This window comes from Chroicocephalus ridibundus, chromosome 2, assembly GCF_963924245.1.
Source record: "Chroicocephalus ridibundus chromosome 2, bChrRid1.1, whole genome shotgun sequence".
Taxonomy (NCBI): Eukaryota; Metazoa; Chordata; class Aves; order Charadriiformes; family Laridae; genus Chroicocephalus; species Chroicocephalus ridibundus.
Window position 1 is genome coordinate 156148121 of NC_086285.1, and position 22040 is coordinate 156170160.

The 22040-nt window shown below is 46.6% G+C and overlaps 1 protein-coding gene across 2 annotated transcripts in view; it reads left to right on the forward strand.

Annotated features, from left to right (window-relative positions):
• The window catches only part of ZHX2 (zinc fingers and homeoboxes 2), a 76184-nt gene that overhangs the window by 6884 nt on the left and 47260 nt on the right, over nucleotides 1-22040 (forward strand). The window contains exon 2 of one of the 2 annotated variants that reach the window (XM_063327476.1): nucleotides 17500-17594. The exons of the other annotated variant lie outside the window; for it this stretch is intronic. The gene's annotated coding sequence lies outside the window, so the exon portion shown is untranslated. The remainder of the gene's footprint in view (nucleotides 1-17499; nucleotides 17595-22040) is intronic. 2 annotated transcript variants of the gene reach the window in all.

Genomic DNA, 22040 nt, shown 5'->3' on the forward strand with positions numbered 1-22040 from the left:
AATACTTGTTCTTTTTTAAAATCTTATTTGCAAGAAGCAAATCCAAGAGTAAACAGTTGGAGGTAGGAAGTTTTGTTGGATTTCCAAGAGTGCCAGGACGGAGGCCCTGGGGAAGCGATGCGGGGAGGTTTTCCGTCCTCTCCTGCCGGGGGAAGCCGGTACGAAGCAGACAGCGCCGGCATCTCCGAGCTTTGCTGCTGGGCTGCTGATTCACTCTCGCACAAAATAAAAGAAAAGTCCTGATGTTTCTGGCCTGAAGTGTTTTTGAGGAGATGCCTTCCCCGCCCCTCTTCCCGCCTCCCACCTCTAAAGCAAATATGTTTTGTTGTGGGTTTTTTTTTTTTCAGCATCCTCTTAAGCACAAACTGTCAGGCACCACAGGGAGTTTTTCCTTGTCTTTTGTCTCTCCAGAAACTGATTTATTTAAATGATATGCTGGGAGCACACTGCTGTTACAGGCTTTGGTGCTTGTCGTCTTCCGGGCTTCGGTACAGATTCCATGAAAATTGTGGGAGATGGGGTTATCCCAGAGGATCATGGTGCCCCCTGAAGCTGAGTTTTTTCTGCATTTTTCCAAAAATATTCCCCTTCTCGGTCTTCTGAGAAAAGCGGCGTTGGGTCGGACCTATTTTTTTCCACGTGACTGAAAGGCGAGGACGTTGTTTGAACGCTTGGCTCCCTCCTGGGGAGAGCGCTGGGTGGCCTGGCTGGGTGTCCACACAGCTGTCACTGCTCCCACCTGTGGGACCACTGCACCAGCACCCTCCTTTTGCTCAGCCAAAGGTTGTTTCGGAGTCCTTTATTACTCATTTATTTCCTTGTCACCCTTGCCATCCCCATGGCATCTCTTGCAGCCTGTCACTTTTATGATGACACTTTCCATTACTGTCCTGTAGTGCTCGGTACTGGGAGGAGTTGTGACCTCGTGGTTGCAAATTTTTGGGATTTGCTCCTCGTCCCTCGGGACTGGGCAGCCAGGGTTTTTTTCAGGCTCTGAGAGCCAGAAGCCCTTTTACCTGGGCTTTAACCTAAGGCACAAGTTTCCCCAGCCTGTGCTCAGGTACAAGCATCTTGCCAGCAAGGTGCCAGCTCCACTGTGCTGCCGTTTTGAGGGTTAGATTTAATTTTCTTTGGGAAGTCAGCAGCGGTAAGATGCTCAGAAAGCCTCATGTGGGGGGTTTGAACCAAGGAAAGTGCCTGGGGATGCTGCACGGCAGAGTCGGCCATGCCAGGCTGCTGGGTGCAGGGACTGGTGGCCACTGAGAACCTGCAGGATTTTGCCCAACTGCTGTGGGTAGGAGGTTTCCAGGGACAAATGGTGATGAATAAATTCAGAGGAAACTGCTGCCTTAGGAAGCTTTTACTTCCCTCTGTCTGTCTGGGATCCTCTGGCATAAGAAAGGAATAGGCTCCACGTGTGTTTTAGAGCAGTTGGAGTGACGAGGAAGAGCGATGTGTTTGGAGGGTGCTGTTTTCTTCACCACTTTTAACCTGGCATCTTCTCTTCCTTTAAAGTTAGAGCATCCTTGTAATTTTGCTGTTGCTAAAACAGTTTTTCCAGGACGCCCCTCTGCGTATCTGCTGGCATCTCGTCTGCGTGCCTTGCGGTTATGTCGAGGGGATGAGGTGGTTTGGGAAATATTGCTCAAGGCAAACACAAGTTTCAAAATCCACAGTTAATCAGATACAGGAAAAAAAATGTTAGCACTCTAAAGTATTTCGCTTTCAAACCTAAATATACTTGAAATGCCTTAAATTCTCTTTGCTTGTCCTGTTACCCCAGATCTTAGCCTTTATCTAGAAGTACCTTATTTTCATGTTTTACCTTATTTTTACGTGTTTACCCTCTGTGCGATCATCCGGGAGAGCGTGTGAACACTCGGGGAGTATCCGAGCCAGGAGAGGAGTGTCACAAGATATTACTTATGCCGAAAAGAGCTCGTACGTAGGGATGATCTTAGCTCCAGCCCCGTCTCTTCTCCAGCGGCAGATCAGAGAGCCAGGTCGGTGGATTTAAAGTGAATCTCCTGAAATCGGAACTCCTTTTTGTTTGCTCCGCTCGTGCCTCTTGGCGAGCGGTGGATGGTCGTGTTCTCCCCGCAAAGTGCTGGAGAGCGGGTGCTTTCAGCCTCGGAGTCTGCAAGCTCCAGGCAGCACTTCTGGGGTGCGGGTGGGCGACCCGGAACCCGCACACCCTTCGTTGGCTGGCCCCAATGCCCTGCTGAGCCCTCTGCACCTCTCTGCACCTTTCTAGGGGACTTAAATATGTGTTTTTAAAAAAAGCCACAAACCCCTGTCTGCACCCTGTCCCCAGTTTAGGAGGAAGTATGTTATTGACAGCATGTTTTGCATTTTTGATTGCTTTGTGGTACCCTCTACCCTCTTCCTTCCCTTCTTCCCCCCCAAGCCTGTTCCCACCCTGCCGTCGCTTCGGAGGGCTCCGTCCACATCCGCATCCCAGCAGGGAGCCTGCCGCGGCAGGGTGCTCGCCGGGCAGGGAAGGCTCCTTTCCATCCACAGGGAAAAAGTTTTTATGGTGGCTTGATGGAGGGAGGGACCCGCTTTGAAATGTGCTATTACATGTGAAGCACCCCCTGAAAAATATGCGAGGTGCTTTGCAAGGATGATATTTGGGTATTTAATGTTAGCACTGCTGCGTCACAAAATTGGTGGTGGTGTAAACAGTATGTGGTACTGTATGGCAAATGATTGTCGTCTGTTTTCGGGCAGCTTTACTTCCAGAAGGTATCGGGCAGCAAGAGGGGATGGGGATTTCCGCCCAGTCTCTGCCAAGATTTTAGCTTTTTTTTTTCGATGTTTTGTGTGCGATGGTGTGAGGTCCAGTTTGCTGCATTTTGGAAATGGTGTATTTGCACAGGAAAGCTGAATTCTTACCCGAGCCTCCTCACTGTATTGATTTCTGCAGCCAAGGTTGGAATTTGATCACATTTTTCTGTTAGCTGCCTTGGACTTGACGCAGCCTTTCGTATTTGCCTCTCCCTGACAGAGGTGCCTTGTGGTTAGTGCAGCTCCCACAGGACCGCTCAGACTGGCTCGCGTTTTTATCTGACGTGCTTTTGTTATTTTATTTTTTTAATCTGCCTGTATTTTGTTCACGCCTGTGTAGATGGAATGGTTTTTTTCCTTTCTTCTTTCTTTCTTCTCACTCTCATCCTGACCTTTTTATTGAATCTCTGGGTGGAGGCTGCGACCATGTGTCCTGAGGTTCCCGTCAGGTTGGGTTTGGTTTGTGCATCTAAGGCGCTGCCGTAGCATCCTTCAGAAGAGTTCCCGTGCCAGACTTCTGGCATAGATCAGCCAGGAGACCCTTCTTTCGCTCAAATTCCTGATTGCTGGTCTGCATAGCAGCATAGAAAGACTGTGATTTGCCTTTTACAACCTACTCGTCTTGAAACACTCTTCACCTTTTGCTGTGGCCACTTGGCTTGGTTGGGGTTGCAGCTTGATTAATTTTTGGCTAGTGTGTGAGGCCCTTGTCCCTTTGCGGTCTTTTAAAATCAGTAAAAAATAAGTGCTCAAAAAGTTCAAAACAGCAAGTTTAACACACACTTGGTACTGAAACTTTTACACTGTAGCTAGAGGAGAAGGAAAAGTATCAAGAATCTTATTACTTGTTTTTTTCTTCTTTTTTTTAAATGAAGCAGGCAGCTAATAGGAAGCTGATTAAGAAACATTTGAAGTTGGGTGGGTTTTTTTATCATTAAACTTTTTTTTTACTTGTCTGCGGTTTTAAAATATCCATTCTTAAATTATGTAAAATAGATGGTGTGGGGGTGAGGAACAGCCCAATGCACGTCTCGGTTTGGCAGGGTTCTTCATATGTGAAGTTTCATCCTTAATGTGATTTAAGTAGTTCAAGGTAGTAAAGTCTTTAAATCAAGGTTTATAATGACTTTAAGATGCTCCCCATTTAAAGCATGAAGGAATGTTATATGCTATGGCTTTTAAAGGGAAACATTGTACATTCGTTGCTAATTGTGTTCTTTATTATTAAGTCCAAGTAGTAATTTTTTTTTCCAAGGCATGTTTGGCAACTGATAGTTTTTAATCAAATTACAGAATAAAATAATTACTTGAAATTTAACATAATAAACTTATTTTATAGGTCTTAATACAGTGAGGAGCTATTAAGATCACCTTTGATCTGCACTGAACGCAGGCAGGCAGAGTCTTGTGTGAAGGCAAGCAAAGCCAGTTGTGTTAAAAACTAGAAGACGATCATCCCAGGAGGTGCTTGTTCAGAAGCCCACGGTTTAGGTGAGAGTAGGGTGTTGACAGAGAAATTTTTTGTCTCTTCGGTGAGTACATGCAGATAGATTAGGCGAATTGTAGTTAATTATTTAACAAAGGGCCCAATGCTGGAGTTGCCTTTGACTCTTGCGCTACTTGACAGCTCTGGTTTGGAGGGTGGAATTTAAGACTACAACTTTGAAATTAAGCTTTTCTTTGCCTTTTCTTCTTCCCAGTGAATTCAAGGCTCTTGACTGCCAGCTCTGAGCATTACAGCCCAAACAGATGACGTGCAGACTTTTGCACTCTGTGCTAAGGACATTTACATAAAAGGGAGATATTCAGATTGCATCCAAACCCCACTCAGTTTATGGGCTTGCTGTTGAAGAAGATGGGTCTGCGCTGTCCCTGTCCACCTGGGGGTCTTCAGAGAGTCTCTCTGATACCAGTCCTTGCTTTTTGTGCAGACCCCTATCAGTCATTGAGCAGAAAAAGCTTAATCCGTGACAAGCCAGATGTGATGTGAGCTGAAATCCAGGAGACTAATTATTCCTGGGGCCAGCAGGACCGATGCAAACCGCTTTCCAGCGCGTTCGCTCACGAGATTGAATTCCTGCATGCACTGGGAGAAGGGCCAGACTAACCCCTCTCCACTCGATGGCACCAGTGATGGGGCCTCTCCTTCACAGCGTGTCTGTTTTCATGAGACGGGTAGGAAGTTACTGTCTTCAAGATTTTCACCTCTGTCAAGTGTGACAGACGTTAGGGGATGTGCTGGGATTGATAGACCCACATACACATGAACGTGGAGGCAGCCGGAAACCAACCTCACAAATCCCTTAAAAATCAGTGCTACCAGCAGGGATAAAAAGGAGGAAATGGAGTTTAGGAATGTCCAAACTTTTACCCAATTCTACTTGCCATCCCCCTTTCATTTTGCCCCTACCTGGGCTGTAGGGCTGGAGTATCTCTCAGCAGCCCTGTGGTGCCTTTCACAGAATCACAGGGGTTGGAAGGGACCTCTGGAGATCATCTAGTCCAACCCCCTGCCAGAGCAGGTTCCCCTACAGCAGGTTGCACAGGAACGTGTCCAGGTGGGTTTTGAATGTCTCCAGAGACTCCACCACCTCTCTGGGCAGCCTGTTCCAGTGCTCTGCCACCCTCAAAGGAAAGAAGTTCCTCCTCATGTTTAGGTGGAACTTCCTATGCTCAAGTTTGTGCCCATTACCTCTTGTGCTGTCACTGGGCACCACTGGAAAGAGCCTGGCCCCATCCTCCTGACACCCACCCTTTAAGTATTTATAAGCATTATAAGGTCCCCCCTCAGCCATCTTTTTTCCAGACTGAAAAGACCCAAATCCCTCAGCCTTTCTTCATAAGCGAGATGTTTCAGTCCCCTAATCATCTTGGTAGCTCTCTGCTGCACCCTCTCCAGCAGTTCCCTGTCCTTAAACTGAGGAGCCCAGAACTGGACACAGTACTCCAGGTGTGGCCTCACCAGGGCAGAGTAGAGGGGGAGGATGACCTCCCTCCACCTGCTGGCCACATTCTTCTTGATGCACCCCAGGATGCCATTGGCCTTCTTGGCCACAAGGGCACATTGCTGGCTCATGGTCATCCTGTTGTCCTCCAGGACTCCCAGGTCTCTTTCAGCTGAGCTGCCCTCCAGCAGGTCAGCCCTCAACCTGTACTGGTGCAGGGGGTTATTCCTCCCCAGGTGCAGCACCCTACACTTGCCCTTGTTGAATTTCATAAGGTTGCTCTCTGCCCAACTCTCCAGCCTGTCCAGGTCTCTCTGTATGGCAGCACAGCCTTCTGATGTGTCAGCCACCCCTCCCAATTTTGCATCATCAGCAGACTTGCTGAGGGTGCACTCCATCCCTTCATCCAGGTCACTGATGAATATATTGAAGAGGACTGGACCCAGTACTGACCCCTGGGGAACACCACTTAATACTGACCTCCAACTAGACTCTGTGCCCCTAATCATGACCCACTAAGCTCTGTCTTTCAACCAGTTTTCAGTCCACCCCACTGTCCATTCATCTAACCCACGCTTCCTCAGCTTACCTATGAGGATGCTGTGGGAGACCATGTCGAACGCCTTTCCTCGGTAAAGCCCCATGCAAGTGGAGTTACCAAAAGGCGATGTGCTTTCCTGGCTGCAAATGTACAGACAAGGGGATGCCAGTTCAGAGGTATGAAAGAGTATGTACAGCAAAAATATCTTTTCACTAGAGTCCTCACTGCATTTGAGGCTGAAATCACAAGAGCTGTTCTTTGAAGTTGGCTGCCTAATTGTATTGTGAATTTGGCTTTCAGGGTACCGCTTTGAACAAGCAGCTGAGACCTTTAAAAGGCCCAAACCCCCACTCTTTTTATTGGCATTTTTACATAAGTCCAACTACAGGGTGCACACATGCACCTGCACACATGCATTGTGTGGTCCTACCTGGGTAAGTGTTTAGATCATTGCACTTGTGTTGAAGTGAGGTGCAGCACTGAGGCCCTTTCCCTCCCACGGACGTTCCCAGAGCATCAGGATGGTCGGTTCAGACCCTTTGCTGTGGTCTCTGTCCCTGCTGGGTGACAGCAGTGGGGCAGGGGGGTCAGGTGTGGTTCTACTGGAGGTTCTGTGATCAGTTCCTGGGTCGTGCCGTGATGGGGAAGATTTGATAAAAGGATCAAGCCGTTCCTTTGCATTATGGCATTGTAGTGAATGGGCAAACACTGCTGTTCTCGTCTTTACCTCTGAGATCACCAGCAGCTGCTTCATTAACTATTAATGGCCTGCTCATTAATGCTGTAAAAGGCTAGGACCAATCTTGCAAATTTTCTGGACTCTTCCCCTGAAATATTTATGACTTGCTCGCTGTGCAAAAGGGCAAGAGCAACAGCAGAGAACATGCCTCCAAGTTTTGTTGAGCATTATTAAAGAGCTCATGAATATGAAGAAGCTGGCAGCTTCTCTCTTTTTTTTTTTTTTTTGGCTTTCTGAGCTTGTGCTGCACGTCTGGCTGTAGGGGTCGAATGGGCTGGTGGTTCGCTGGTGCATCGGCGGCTCAGATGGTCCCTTGGTGAGCCATTACTCCAGACAACCTGCTGTAACACAGAAGATTCATAACCAGACTAACCTAGTCTAGTGTCTGGTCTTCTGCCTTCTTAGCAGAGTTTTGGCTGCTTTGCTTAGGATCTGTAGTTGCTGTAGTGCTTTCCTTTGCACAGTGTCCTGCGAGCACCAAGTTGTAAATGACACCTGCAGGGGAGGTTTTATTATCCTTGTTTAACAGATGGGGAAACTGAGGCACCAAAGTTGAACAATGTGCCTGGAGCTGAGTAATGGGAAGCCAGTAGAGGATGGAAATGGTTTTGCCCAAAACTGTGTTACTTTTGATTAAATCTAGTTAGTGTGAAAGAGGGGGACGCTCACCAAGCCTCCTCTGAAGCCATTGCTACAAGTCATTCCCGTCCCATTCTAAACAGATACCCTACGTGATCGCAGAGAGGAGCATGGGGTAGTGCTTTCCCTGCGAAGGTGCCAGTTGTTGTAGCTCCCTCCAGTACCGAGAAGCAGCCGGGAAGCTATTTTTCCCCTCCATCCAGATTTTGGAGATAAAATTGTGTTCTTCCCGTCGCTTACATCTACCGGCAATAAAGAGTCTGTCCACTAAATCCCAATTGCAGCTCGGCTGGTGGTGCGCCAGGCAGATTAAAATCTATATTTCTTTCCCACAGCCATCTGCAGAGCAAACACCAGTGTAAATACACGTGGGAGGCTTTTTTTGGTGAAGTAAGGAAATATGCTTTAAAGAGAACAGGTATGACTCCAGGAGTGGGAACTGGTCTGTACAAAGTTTAACATCTTTTCCATATGCAGCTGGCCTTTAGAGTAAAAAGGCTCCTGTGCGTTTGGAAGATGCTGGGTGTGTCAGGAATGACCAGCCTTTAATACTGTTTGAGCTTCTGGGCTTGCGGGTAGCGCCGGAGTGGAGCCAGGCAGAAAAATAGATCCATATCAGAAGCATTCCCTGGTACAGCTTTCTCATTATTATTTCTTACAGAGTGTGAATATTTTATCCCACATTATATCAAATTACAAGGCATGCTTGGTTTCTCTCCTGGAGCCATTCCTTTTAGTTGATGGAGCAAAGTTGTGTTGGATTCAGGGTAGAGTTTCAAAGCCCTGTCCTTCACCACAGTAGTGTTTAAGGGTCTGTCTTAACAGCTTAATTTCATACTGCTAAGACAAGGTGAAAAGCCAGCTCTGGTACCCTGGTGGTAGCCACAACTTAGTGGTAGAACATGGTCATGTGCCCTGTATCACCACAGCAGACCCTGGTGGGCCTCCATTGTCACACTGATCTTTAGGAATATCCCAGCAGTGTGCTGAATGCCATCTGGCTTTGCCCTCAAAACTAGCAGAAGTGTCTCTGGGGAAGACTTCTGTGACTCTGCTGCTACAAGAATACCATCCAGATCTTGAGTGACTCTTGTCACTCTTTATTGAAGCAATTCCTCCAAAAGCTAGAAAATGGGTAGATGCAGGAATCGAGTCCCTGTCCTTTGGCTGGTGCAGCTCTTCCAGAGACAGTGGCAATGGAGGCTGCAGAGCAGATTGTCATTATTTTTTTAGTTACCAATGGTGCCTTTATGTCTCCATCTGTAGAGCTGCACTCTTCCTCGTGGAAGATCTGCCCCCTCATCCCAGCAAGGACAGGAAGCTCCACCTAAGTTTTGAGGGCCCTTTCCTTGCTTCCTCCTTGCTAGTTAGGACGAGTCTGCCCAAAACAGACCCTGTTCCTCCTCTCTGAGGAAGGTTGAATCACAGGTTGAATCACAGGTGAGGGATGTTGCAAAATCTCTGTTCCTGAGCACAGGGAAGACCAGTGTAATTCAAAATGTTGGGGACTGTGTCTTATCTCTGTCAAAGGCATCAATGATCAAGAATCAATGATGTGAGAAAATACAGCGATAAGTAACACTTTCAGTAAGTACAAACTTATTGTATCCTATGAAATAACTGGAAGAGGGAGGGGTTTTCTGTAGAAATATCAACATTCAGCTCTTGGTGTCATAACGTGAACTAAAAGAGCTGCTGGCAGCAGAGAAATTCCAGATGTGTCTTCTGCGTGCTGCTCAGCTGCGGGTTACATTCCCAAGGAAAAAACGTGTCTGTCTGCACTCTTGGGCAGATCCCTGATTTCAGCAGTTTCGGACTGAGGACTGGACTGTGCTTCAGAGGATGCTGCAACTCATTACTGATTTTCCTTTTCTGCCTGTCTTGTCAAGATAAAAATGATTGCTCACACTTACGAATAGTGGTTTCTAAAGGCTAGACTTTAAAGTTTAGCCTTTAAAGAGGTGTCGTGGCATCTAAGTGATCAACGGGGTACCAGTAGTTCGTTGGAACTTGTGGGTCTCCAGCATTTTTGGTAGAACCCAGCTATTCATTAGCTATACATGTGTTTGCCTTGTGTCTTTGGATTTGTAAGTGTTAGCTTAAATTTTCACATGCATTTAGATTGCTGGGTACTCCAACCAGCAGCCGCTTTGGTTCATGGTAAATTCTGACTCAGGAAAAAGTTATCTAAGCCTAAAATTAAGAGGAAGAAAGGGCAAAACCAGCCTTACAGTTCATGGGTAGAAATGGGGGAACAGGTCAGCCAGCCAAATAAAATGGCTCCTGGTTGAGTCTGGGATGAAGCTGTCCTACAAGACCTGCTAAACTTGGCCTTTTCAAAAGAGTGTAATCGTCCTTTGAGATGTGTTGATTTCTTATTTTTGCCACTGATGCTGTTTATGTCTTGTGCTTGCCTTGGCTTAAGGAGTACAAAGTCACCTTGCGACTGCTATGCTCATGTAGTTGGGTCCTTCTGCACTAATGTGATGTGATGGGGCCCAGAACAGTGCTCAGCTAGAGTTTGCATATCAATAAAAACTGTCCTGTCAGGCTTTTTATAAAACCATTTATTTCATGGCATCGTCACCTTGACTCTTACTTGACGGCATCTAATGGTCCCCACCTCCAATGGCCTGAACAGCTCTGTGTGGAAGGACACAAAAGGCTGAATTTTGTATTACAACACAGGTTGTAATTTATGCTGGGAACTCAGCTGGCATCTTGATGCCTTCTGAAGGTGGCTTGGGGTTAAGCTGTGCCTACACTACAGACTTCTGCTAGCAAAGCTGTCCTGGCCAACAGTTGTGGAGAGGTGTGATTCCTGAGTGACGCGGCCGCGCTGGCACAGCCCTGAGGCATGGCGTGCCTACGCTGGGGAAGCCGCCCTTTTGCCGGCCTGCGAGGGACTTGTGTTGGGTTCTTGTAGACCAGGGCTTTTCTGCAATAGCCCGATGTAGTGTTTTGACAAGGTTACATGGGTGTTCATCTGCTGCTGGAGTGCTTCTGGGATCTTAGTTCCTGGAAATTTTTAAAGGGGTGTTTTTAGATCCTCCTCAGAAAAACAGAGGTGAAAGGCGTGTTTTAATGTTGCAGGTCCTCTCTCATCATCCTTCTTTGTGGGGTGGTTCTGGTGTTCCCTCCACGCTCCAGAGCAGGGCACGGCGGCTGTTATTCTAGTTATGTGCCATCTAATGCTGGATAATGTTGCAAGATCCAAAAATAAAAAGTGAAAAATTAGGCAGACAGAGGAAACAAGGCCCAACTTTACCTCTTGGGCAGCGCAACCCCCTTCCCTCTTCCTACCACAGCTTCACCCCCCGAGTCTCAAAAGGCAGATAACTTCGTTGGGTTTTTACCACCTACTCTGTCTTTCTACAATGAGTTTTGTTCCTTGTCTCTCTTCAAGAGCTTATGTTGTTACACCGCTACTACAGGTCCTTTGGTAAAATACTGTTCCTCTCTTCCTCCCCAGCCTTTTAGAGTTACGCATTTCTTCGCTCAAGAAAAACACCTCATGGTCGTCATCCCCAGCTTCATTGGAGAAGCAGAGAAGAGAGCGGTTTATTGGTGCTTATTTAATCCCATGTCTCTTAAAATACAAGCACCTGTTACCTGCTTGCATGTTTTCCATCCCAGTATTTGCGCTACAGAAAAGTTTTGTTACAAGAATTAGGTGTAGAAGCACTGAGGAATAAAAATGGTTTACACAAGTTCAGGTGGAGGATTAAAACCTCCTCTCCCACAGCCTGGCTGGGACCATACCCTCTTGCCTGTACTTTTCATCTGGTGCACTCATGTCCCTGGTTTATGAGTTGCTACCTGAATAGCTCAGCTTCTCAGTACAGTATAGGACACACCGATTTCCGAACGGGTCCCTAAGGATGTACCAGCTGAGTGCCACAGATGGCAAAGGCCACGTCAGACCTGCAGGTCTCTTACTTCTCTGTTTGCTCGTACGTTTAAAGTTACTTACTGCCTTTGGCAAAACTAATGCAATCATTCAGTCTATTGGAATTGCCCAATTAAGTCTCTGATCAGATAAAAGTCTATTGGGATGTGATTATCAGCAAGAAAGCATCGAGATCTCCAACTTGGCCTCCATGAAGAATGTGGGTTCTGACTTGAAACAAATATGTGGCAAGGTTGTGATTTTGGCTTGGTTTTCTCCCAAAATAAGAACAGGAAGTGTCTCATCTTTTGTAGAAGTCTTCCTTCCCCCTTCCAGTGAAACTTGGCATTTTTTCTTCCTGAAAAGGGGACCCAGAAAAATGATTTTGCTAGACCAGGGTCTGGTCAAGATACAAACACATTATGGGGGAGCTGAGACTGAAATGTTACTGCTCTCTAGCAAGTCTCCTATGTATATATAGCTCTTATACGTGTGTCTGTGTGTGTGTGTGTTTATATATATATAGAGAGAGCTCTCTTCATAGCCATGGAGAGCAGGGATGCCCGGCTTCCCAGGGCACGAAGCTCTCATGTTTAGCCTGTCCCAATACATCACAGGAGACGGGACCTCAGTGTAATCTCCTTAATTATATCTCCATTCCTCGTTCCCCCTCTTCCGCACTCTCCCTGCAGCCGGGAACTCACTGTTATTGTAGGAATTTACGCCAGCATCCCAGTGTTCAAAAGCAACACTTGCTATTTTACCTGTTTATTGGGGGTTTTTTTTAGAAGCAAAATGCTAAACACAAATAAAATAAACAAGTGAATAAGCAAAGCATTTAAATGAATGTGCAGTCATTATAACTGGTATCAGGGCAAAGGAATGCAAACAGGCCAGTCTGTGGCTGGATGCCTTTAGCTCCTGTCCCTCTGTTTTGTTTTTAATTTTGAGCACAGGAAGGGGCCAGTGTATGACCATATGCTTACAAAATGCTGGTTACACACATCTTCCAAACAATGTTGTCATAGTAATGATATGTCACGTATGTGTCACATTTTGTCACACTGTGAATGCATCCATGTGACTCCAAACCTTACTGCATTTCTTTCTCCTGTTCTTTGTCACCAGCAATAACGATTGTTTCTAGTCAACTTCTGCACCCATTCTGAATAAATTGGAAATGTGATTTCACTTCATTCAGAGACGATGGGAAGTTCATACCCTGGGAAATTTGCAAGGGTATTGCAGGGAAAATGTTAAGCATGTGCTTAAGCATCACTGATGTTGATCTAGTTAAGTGTACTCTTAAGCCTTAGGAGCTATTGCCTCTTTCCAAGCATTGATCTTAATGGAGGGTTCTGAAAGAAGGGGAATTGATCTCCACTTGCAAGGCCCTAAAGATGGAAGTGTACCTTGAGGGAAGGAATAATCAGCAGAAGTTGATGCTGATATTGCTGTGAACATTATCTTGGTCATACCTTTTCATTTTCCAAAGATAAGATCTGTTCGGCATGATCTAAAGATTCCTTCAGTTTTCAAAAGTTGGCTGGGCTTTTTTTCTCCCCTTGTGATTTGTTTTCCCTTATTTTTCTTGTCATGTAATCGCCTTTGCAGTTTTAACAAGGTTTTGAAGTTAACACCACTTTGAGGCAGTGATATCTAGGCCAAAGAGGTTCGCACCTCTTTGGTGTGAGCGAGTTCTTGTGATTTTTGAGGAGGGAGGTCTTGTGATGAGAACGTGGAGGAGCAGAGAATCAAGGCTCCTGGGTCCAGATTCGATCTCTGTGGCTTTCCCTCCTGTGAGCCTTTGGCAAATGAGCGATGAATGCAGACTCCATATAACCATCTTTAAAATAGATCTCCCTTGGGGAGAGTATGGATTAATTAACATTTCAGAGGCGCTTTGAGTTCCTTTGATAGGTGTTGCAGAAATGCAAGAGGGGTTTTTTTTCTTGCTAGACATAGGCTGTCTAAAGGATGGATTTTGATGATGTTGGTTTACTTCCTAAGAGCTCTTTTTCAAATGGAAGACTGTTTAACTTCTTATGTATGTACCAATATGGTGGTTTACTGCCAATTTAAGCCAAATAAAATATATAGCGTCTGGACCAAGACTGTATTTGGTACCTTCACATCATGCAAGCTCATGCTGATAATTTGCCAGTAGCCTCAAGGCTCTGATAGTAATTTGCCAGATGCTATACTGAACCTAATTTGCATCTGTATTTACATAAATGCTTTAATTAAAATTATATGCACCAACCTGAGATAGATGAGCAGCACTGCCTGCTATTTGTTTACATTCCCTGACAATAAAACCCTGCCTTGGCTGTTTCTTGCCGATTATATGACTCGACAAGGCTATTTGAGGTGTGGACTAGAAACTTGACAAATTTCTAGTTAGGCTCTGCTGCAAACGGAGGAGTGACCTTAAGGTTCCAGGACCAAATTCTACCTTCATTTTAGCAGCAGAGGAGATTTGAGCATCTTGATTCTAGGGGTCAGATTTCCTCCGTGGATGCTCTAGGTTTCGGGTAGTTTTGTGCAGTCAGGGTTTACAGCTTCTTGAAGACAATGTCTGCTTTGTCACGCATGCAAAATGTGAAACCCCACTGAGGACAGTAGAAAAACATTTTAAATACAGCTTCCATCAAGAATAAAATTTCTGAGCACTGTTGATCTTTGAAGAGAGCGTTACAGGGCTCCTTATAGGGCAAAGTGCTGTAAATAAAATGGATTTCAGGGCCCAAGTGGGGTCCCGGTTGTTTCAGTGGGACATGTGAGAGCTCATGGCTGAGTTTGGATGAAGGCAGTGGAGACTGGCTGACGTTTTTGCTTAGACCACACATTTAATCTGGAAAATGCAAGCATATAAATACCAATTAAATCCAAGCTGTGCAGTTTACCTTTGTACAGTGGAGGATGTTCTGGTCGATGCTGCTGGGCTGCTTCCCAGTTATTTGAAAGTTGCCATGAAGTGTTGCAAAGGAAAGAAATCGAGTGGCAAAGTTGTGACCGATTTCACAGACCGCTTTGAAGATACACGAAGGACAGGCTAAAGAGAGCCATAACTACTCTGCATGGGTTTGGAGGATTGCTGAGCTTTATTTGAAGGTGTTTACTTACTTAGCTCTATATGAGATACTTCAAAGCCGCTGTTTCCGTCACTGAGAGGTGGTATATAAATCTGAGCGTTACCAGTCACTTCCTCTGGTGACCTCTGACTATATTTGCCCATAGTCATTTCTGAATCCAGCTTGAGAGAGTCCATACAGGTTCAGCATATTTATACATTAACCTGTTGGCCTGACAGCTCTGTTGAAGAGGATAAACCGCCCTACGTATTACAGCCCGCCATGGGATGGGTAGCCAAAACCTGTTTATTGAAGTCCACGTGCAAGAGCACAAGCACAAAAGCATCTATGTTTGTTGCAAAGTGGCCTGAATATTTAAATCCAGAGGCGTTAATGCCAGCAGTACGCAGGTTGAAAGGCGTGTCTGGGAGTTGGGGTGAGTGGGACTGGGGAGGGTGGTTTGGGGTGACCCGATGGCGATCGGAGTCGAGCCCACCCCACTCCCAGGGGCACTGCAGCACCACAGCCCTCGGCCCGGTACAGAAATCACAGCCAGCAGCGATGGCAGGGGCGATGGGCTGCCGGGGACACCCTCCGCCAGCAGCTGGGGTCTGACCAGCTTTGCTCTGCTGGGACCTGGTGGTCTCAGTCGGATAATGGACGCAACAAAGCCGGATCTGCAGTCTTGCGAAGCCACAGCCAGCCCTAATTTAAACCAAAGTAACATAAATAAATCCAAGCTATCAGTCTTGCTTTACCTCGTCCGTAATAGGAGGATGAAAACACTTCCCCTATTAAGTTCATTACGGCGGCGGGGGGGTGCTCTGAGGCTCGATGGGGCGGCGGGGAGGGCAGCTGAAGGAAAGCAGCCCTCATTTCCCTGGGTGTGAGGGAGAGGAGGGGACGGTACTTGCTGGTTACTCAGTCCTGCTTTTTATGGTCACTAACTGAGGCGAGGAGTGCGGGCAGAGCTTGGATCCTCTCCGCTAACGAAGCTTTTTCAACGTGATGGGAGCAGATGAAGGAGAGGGCCTGGGATGTAGCGCACAGGGAGAAAAAAAATGCCCCCCAGGGAAGGTGTCCTGTCAGGGTGGGATATGTATTTGTGTCTACCACCATGGAAGTCCATCAGCCCTCCCCTTTCCCCTCTGCCCTCCACACCACATCTCCCAGCCCGGCCGGCGCCTCCCTGGGGAGGGCAGTATGGCGGCTGATGGGCACCAGCTCCAGAAAGCTGGGGTTTGCAACCGTGCTTCGACACTAAGACAGCCACTGGTTTGAATTTGGACCAACATCCAAGGTGTTGGTACCTCTGTAGGTACCAAGTTTTGGTACCTCTGGTTTTCTCTAGGTGACCTCTCGGTCTGTTTTGAGGTGGGAGAGCAAGGCAGGGAGGGGGTTCAGTGAGCAGCCCTGCGTTTGGAGAAGGTTTCTTTCAAAAATCATCATGTCTGTTTGGTTTTAAAATTCACCGCTAATGCTTTAAGTGTAGCAAGTGCCGTAAGCCAGCCTTTAATCAGCCTGTGCGTATTTTAAGAATTGTGCCAACTGTTACTGCCTCAGAGGTACCTGGAGATTTGGCCGAGAGAAGCCTGGCCTAGTTTTTCGGGGCAGCGAGCAATGCCGTTTTCATTTCCCTATTAAACGTGCGCTTCCCCGGTCTTATTTTTCAAGGGGTTTTCTTTGAAAGGTTGCAAAGCTCCAAGCCACCCGTTCATGCATGGGAGAAGAGAGAAGTCAGGGTGTAATATAGCAATAATTCCTGCAGTTAGAAGTATATTAAGAACTGGACTTCAGCCGTGGATGGAGTATGGAGTGGTGGGGTGCAGGAGGGTCACCCCTGGGCGAGGGGACCTGCGGCCTATGAAAAATAAGTGTGGAATTTACCGGTGAATTCCTTAATGCCATAACATCAGTCCGTCTTTCAGGGAAGTGCTGGGATGTGCTGTCTGGGAGGGAGGTGGGAGAAGGGTCGCTCTGTGATGGCAGCTTGGTCCTCTGTGGATCATTGGTTGCAGTTGTGCAACACTGAAGGCAGCATCCAGCAGCCTAGTCTGGAACTGGCACAGCTTCCCTAATGAAGACAAGGCTTAATTGGGTAAAATCGTGGCGAGAACATGTTGGGGTTTAATCATTTGCATATCAGAAACCGTTAAGCTGTTAGGCTGGGGGTTTTGTTTGTGTTACACAACTGATGTGGTGGAAACGATTACTCATCTTTCCATCTCGGCTCTGCAGACGGGGAAAACGGAATATAAAAAGGCTGAGGGATCCGTCCTGACAATCCTCTGGATCTTGAGCGTGCCAGGCGGGCGTCCCAGAGCCAGGAAAGAAGTGCTTGGCTTAGCCAGACCCCTCTTGAGCTCTGACGTGGGAGCATGCGTGCAAATGGCCCCACTGGTCATCTACCCGGGTCCCTGGGAAACGAGGTCTTGCCAAAGCGGGCACCCAGGTTCCAGCAGTAGCACACTTGCTAATCAGGCTCTTGGGCAATGTGTTGTTATTCCCAGCATCACACCACCACCAAAATATGCAAAAAGCATCTCTCAGAAGTAAAAGGACTCCATCCTTGAAAAGCACTTAAGAGGCAGTTCATTAGTGCTTTGTTTTCACCAAGAGTTAATTAGACTTCCCAACTACTTTATTTATATGTTTTTTCTGCTGTCATTTGGAGATGGAAGCAAATTTTCTGAGTGACTCCTGTTACAAACTGTCACCCGTTGGTAGGCATCCTCTGGTAGTGTCCTCTTTCCATTTCCCACCCATGTGTGCAGATGAAGTTGATACGAGACCTTCAAGATGCCTGCAGCAAGTGACCTCCTCCTAACACGGGATCCAGCATTTTGTCACACGAGGCCAGTTCTTATTTATTATTTCTATTTCAGAGCGCCTCAAGACACACATCAGGTTGATGAAACGACATAAAGCGAAGCTGGAGGCTGTGCCAAATAGTTCATAACCATGGAGCAAAACTTGGCAGGTGGGCAGAGAAAGGGAGGGGTGAATTAGTGGTAAAACTTGTGTGTGAGTATGTCTAACGTGTTTGTCTCATCATGTTAGCTTTCCTAGATGTTGTCAGCTGTCTTGTACACCTAATAGCAAAGATGTTAAATAGTGTTTAATAAAAACAGAAGCAGTATGGGAAGAGGGCATTTACTGAATTTAGAAATCAATCCAGGTGCTTGTTCACTGTTCGTTAGACTTTATTATATAAAAAAAAATACCTTTTTGATTTGGAGTCACCCAACAAAACTAATCCTTGGCTCAGGCGGATGTTTGACTTAAGTTCTGATGTTCTCTTTTTCTTCTTTTTAAACTAAAAAAACCTTAGCTTTAAAAAAATGATACGGTATTTGCAGAATCAATAGAAAAGCTGACCCAGATAAAAGTGCGCAAAAATTGGTTTCATGCCCTAGAACTTTTCCTGCATGCTTTTTGATGCAATGTATCTGATCCTTCAAAAAGGAGGTAACATACAGTGATCTCAGCAGCTTTGAAGAATTGTTCTGGAAGAATAACAAGGAGCACCAGAGAAAGGGGTGTGCACCTGTACTTTTTTTTTTCCCCCTCATTAAATATATCGTGAGATGGAAGAAATTAATGTCATGTTGCTGGTTATGTGGAAGGATAGGATCAATTTTCTATGAAATCTGGTTTTGTCTGATTTTTAAAGGGTGAAAGTGCATTTCTCCTGAAGAGCTCTTCACAGTAGGATGTGAATTGCACTTTATCTTCCTTGGTTCAAACCTGCTCCTACTGGAGTAAGCGGCAAAGGTGTATCCAAGTAGTAGCAGGATTCACTCTCAGAATTGTAATGATGCCCTGGATCCTGATTCACGTAGAAAGCTGTAAAAAGCATCGGCTGCAACAGATGTATTCCAATATAACTAGGATCCAAATCTTAATTTGATTCAAATACAGCACTTAGATCTGCGGGAATCAGACTTTCAGTGTCTGAACCTGTATTGCCTTGGCTCCCAGGAACGTCCCAGGCTGTTTAGGGCTGTGGACCCGAAGGCGTAACAAATCAGCATTCAGTACAGGCGTCGCCGCAGTGAAGGTGATAAATTGATAGGACAGATTTGTGGAACCACGAGACTGGCAGGCTGTGAGGAGAAAGTTTCATTCCAGCCCTTTGTATTCGCGGCCTTAAAAAAAATGTTAAACTCTAGCTGGAGGGGAAGGGTGGGCCTGAAGTTACTGATTCTTAACAGAATAAGCAGACGCAGAGCCCAGGCTGTGCTGGCTCTCCCCAGGATAGGGAGAAAAGGCCACAAAAGCAACTGCTTCGTGGGGATTTCCACATGCCTTTCCAGTTCTTGGGGTTGGATGCTGTTTTTCAGTGCTCGGTGTATGCAGATTGTCCCTTTTCGAAAGGCTGCGTGAGCCGGCGCTGTGTGTCCGGGGCGCAAGTGCAGCAGGGCAGGGAGATGCTCCGGGAGATGCTCACCGCAGACAGGCTGCTCCGGGAGTTTGCAGTGAGGAGAGCGGCTGAAGCTCAGCACCAAGCGGGACCGTATATCAATGTGTAGGGGACTCCGGGCAACCTTTCCTACCGTCTCTTTGTTGCTCCTTGATTACTAGTAGCTGCAAGTAGGTCACCTTGCATGAATATAGGGGCTGCTGACCCAGGTGCATCTCACTTAACTTTCGAAATATAGACACATGGACACTCTTGCTGAAAATAAGAGACTCAATAACACTTAACAACACTGGTCTTCAAGAGCGAATGGAGCACTAGCACCATTATTTGAACAGAGTGCAGTGATTTCTTGCTTTATATTTACACCCCGTGCTCATTTCGTTTCTTGTACTACTTTTGCGCTGACGGCTGCTATGTTTGGCAGGAATTTGCAAACACGCTGGTGCTTACAGCCAAAAGTAGGAATGGTCTAAACAGCCGGAAAAGGGAAACCCCTTCCTCTTGTATTTATTTTTATAACAGCAAAATGTAGTTGCTGGCTGGCCTTGATCAGTCTTTTTTTTTTTTTGCCTTTAAAGTTGTTTTGTTGTTTTTTTTTTCTTTTCAGCTTGGGGGTTGAGGGAAACAAAAGAGAGAATGAATTAAGAGCAGGAGAAAAGAGTGTCTGCTGTTGGGCTGTGTCATGTGGTGAGGAAATCAGGCTGAAACTGGAGAGACCGGGCCAAACCTAACAGCGGTACTGGGAGGCCTCAAATTGTGTCACTCTGACAGCGGATCTGAGCGGCAAAAATAGCCAGTGATGTTTGTGGCTGCAGTCTAGGTTAAAGAGTGTTGTGCACACATGAAGGGATGCCGATGGGCTGCTGCTCACGTCACTTGCCCCACCTGCCTGCTTGATACCTCTTGTAGGTGCTCTCAAATGATGACCCCCATCCTTTCCAAATTGGCAGATGCATTTAGACCCTGGGGACTGGTATGAGTTAGTGTGCTTTTGTGTTGTGTTCACTTCAGTTCTCTCTCTCGTTGGTCTTTTCCTCCCTAGCACTGCTGTTGTTATGAGACTGAGTATTTGGGGGGGTGAGGAAGGAGTGTGTGACTCTTGGCTGGGTCCCCTGTGTACACCATACGCTGTGTCTCTTGAGCAAACTCGTACAGTGACACCTAGATGGATCTGAACGCAGGGACTGGACATCCCGTGGTGTTGAAAATTAATTAGTGGATGAACAGTCGGCAGCTAGGTTGTTTAAAAATAAAATAAAAGTTATTGCTGTACATATGTTGGGCAGCAAAAGCATCCTACAACAGTGCTACTGTAGCAACCACTGTGTTGGAAAACAGTTATCAATCATGGTTCTGGCAGAGGAGGGTCTGACAACTGTTTTCCAACACGTTGATTACTATGGGCAAGCCTTTAGTGCCCTGTCTCGTAGGTAACTAACTGGAGGGTGACAGTCTGAAATGCAGGGTTTAAGAGGAATAATGTGAAATAGTTTAACTCTACTAAAAGCCAAATGAATTAATGATGAACTTTCTGTTGGCCAGAACCCTACAGGACATCGCGCTCTCTCTGGTTGAATTTTCTTATGTGATCAAACAAGTCTTCTTGCTTTAAAGCTCTTGCTGCCAATTTAAAATAGTATACGAGACTGAGATTTCTCACCCTTCAAGAAAACACTTTGATTCGTTGAAGGAAACTAGGAACAGTTAAGGAGATAGAAAAGTAAGTAATATACCTTTCTCTGCGCTGACATCCACAGCTGGGGGATGTGTTGAAAAGTAAATACAATCTGCTTTGAGCAGTGCTTTCCCATTCTCTTTCATTTTTGTTTAGTTCTCTGGTTCTCGACGAACTAGACTTAACGACAGAAAGCGAGGTGTGGAAAGGCTGTATGACCCGAGCAGAGATGCGGGGGAATACATCCCCCCATGCTGGGGCCGCAGGGGTTAATGTTGTTGTTTGTTTGCACATTTTTAAAGAAAGTGCTGAGATGAGAAGCGGTCCGTCTGTCCATCCAGTGCCGGGGAAGCCATGCCAGGACCCTCACCAGGCCCTGCCTTGCCTTGCAGCCAAGGCCAACCACGGCTGCTGCCAGCAGCCAAACCACATCTTCTTACAGGAAGGTGCTGCCTTCAAGCAAAACTATGGATAGACACATCTCAGCCCCCGCCCCGAGCAGCCTGTGGCCGAGGGCTCGGAGCAGTCCCCTGGGAGCACTGGTTGGGCCAAGGCGGCCTTGGTGGCTGCCCAGGCTGCCTGGCTCAGATGTCCACCACCCTGGAGCATCGCTCTCGTGCTTCTCCCTGGTGGGATGTAGGAAGATCGGTTTCATCCTGATAGAGAGCCTGTGTTCTCAAAGCTTTTAAAGCTCTGAGAGAGGGGGAATAGTTTCTGTGACAGTGAAATCTGCCTAAACCTACAGAACTTTTTCCTTTAATTTTTTTTTTTTGAGACAAGATTATTTGCTTTCTGCTCTTATTTACTCTTACTTTGCTGTTATCTGCTCTTTGCTTATTTTTATGCTTCCAAATATTTCCAAAAGCAGCTGGTAACATTAAGAAGGCACTGCAAAAAGGGGTTTTGCCCATTCCTGTAGTTTATAGAAGTTTTCCTGGGGGAAGCAAAGGCTGGAGAGCTGCAGCATGCTGCAGCCTTGGAGTGACTCCCTGGGGCAGCTTCTGCTCACAGGTACCTGCAAATGGTGCAGCGTTGATTAAGGCCTTGTGCACGTAGGTGTCACACTGCTGAGGTGGGGAAGATGACCCTTGGCAGAAGCCTCCTACCCTTTGTTTTCCAGGTCAGCACTGGTGGCATTCCAGGGGAACCACCAGGGCTGCCGTCAGCAGCTGCTGTGGGGTGGAAATACCCGTCTCCATTTCAGCTTCGTTCAAAAGGCTGGAGAAAGGTGGCTAACAGTTGAGTGGGGCAGGGGTAAGACCGCTGGGGATGGAAAGCTGCGGGGGATATTCCTGAGCCTCTCCGAGCATCACCGTCCACACGGGGGG